This window comes from Octodon degus, unplaced genomic scaffold (assembly GCF_000260255.1).
Source record: "Octodon degus isolate 3935 unplaced genomic scaffold, OctDeg1.0 scaffold00046, whole genome shotgun sequence".
Lineage (NCBI taxonomy): Eukaryota > Metazoa > Chordata > Mammalia > Rodentia > Octodontidae > Octodon > Octodon degus.
The window spans coordinates 7,204,050-7,205,716 of NW_004524622.1; the positions used below are offsets into that span (position 1 = coordinate 7,204,050).

Sequence of the window (1,667 nt, forward strand, 5' to 3'; positions counted from 1 at the left end):
GGTCCCTGTGCTTTGCCAAGCTTGTTTCAAGTCGGTGCTTTAGACCACTGAGCCATCTCTCCAGCCCTGATATTCATTCTTAACAAATCTCAGAATAGGACTTTAGTGGTTCAGAATCTAAAAAATTGTAATTGCCACCTTTTTTTTTTTTTTTTTGGCGGAACCAGGGATTGAACTCAGGCCCTTGTGCTTGCCAGACCCTGGCCCCCTGCCACCATTTCTTAATAATGTATGTTTTAAGTGATTTATCAATTCTCACATAAATGTCACTGTTTTATTTATAAGGAAATCAGGGTCAGAAAAGTCTAGAAACAACCCAAAATTGTATAGAAAATGAATGACTAAGCCGGACAGGTGGTGGTGCCTGTCATCCTAGCACTTAGGAGACTGAGGCAAGAGGACCCTGTCCCCCCCACCAAAAAAAAAGACTTTCCATATATGAGATCTATTAAGAACAAAAAGATTTTGTACTTGCATGAGCAGAGAAAATTGACACCAGCAGAAACAGTGCTTATTGCCTGTGTTTCTCCTGTGGACCATCCAACAACAAAGACATTATTGCCGCTTTTGATAGCTTCATCTTGCAGTTAGCATGCAAAACTTTAACTACATTTTAACTATGTTACTTTAATACTTGCTGCTGAAGTGGGGAAAGCAAGACTGAAGGTGTAGTTGAATGGCAGAGTTTGCCCAGCACTTGTGAGGCTCTGGGTTTGGTCCCCAAGCACCACAGAAAATGAAAGAAAAAATAAAATATGAGGAGTGGTGTGCCAAGCAGCCAGTATGCCTGAATCCTTAGTTGAAGTCAGTAAGTTCTTTCGTATGACAAACAAAGGATTATTCAGCCTGCAGCCTTCCACAGCAATAATAGAAGTGGAACCCTTTTTACATATGAGGTACTGGGAATATTAATGCAATGAATAAAAAAGATTGTGAACTCCAAGAATTAAGAAAAATCAAGGTAGGTGTGTTGACGCACACCTTTAATCCCAGCGCTTGGGAGGACCTCCACAAGTTCAGGGCTAGACTGGGCTGTTTAGTAAATTCCAAGCTAGTGTGAACTGCATAGCAAGACAGGGCTCCAGAAAATAACTAAGCAACACCAAGGGGCCAGAGGGTGCAGCTCAGTGACAAATGTGGGCTTAGTCACAGAGGCCCGGGTTCAAGCCCGAGCACCCAAACAGACCCATCCTCCACCCCACCCCCCACACCCCATGTGCGAGAGGCAGCGCGCACATGTGAGGTTTCAATTCCTTTCCCTGCACCTGGAAGCACTTCACTGGGTTGTACACTGAAATTAAATCAGTGTGGGATTCGGCAAATTGTGTCACTCCTCTGTAGCCCAGGCTCCTGGAAGCAGAGAAACAATTTTCAACCTTTCTTTTTTGGTACTGGGCATTGAACTCAGGACCTTGTGCTCCCTGGGTGGGCCCTTACACCTATGAGCCATTTCCTCAGCCTCTCCTTTTAGGAACAAAAAAGTCCCTACAGTTTCTCCTCACTGTATTTTATCCTTCAAAGCCTGACCCTTCAGAGTGCAGGTGCACGCTGTCCACCAGAAAACACTGCCCCACCCAGAACTCTCTGTGCCCACACCGCCAAGGTCCCAGCCCCAGCGCTGTGTGGGGCACCCTTGGGGGCAGAGCGGGGAGTGGCCGTGCCCCAGG

General features: G+C 46.1%; 1 protein-coding gene across 1 annotated transcript in view; it reads left to right on the top strand.

Moving 5' to 3' along the window:
• The window catches only part of Mypn (myopalladin), an 89,630-nt gene that overhangs the window by 62,903 nt on the left and 25,060 nt on the right, over nucleotides 1–1,667 (top strand). The window lies entirely within an intron of this gene.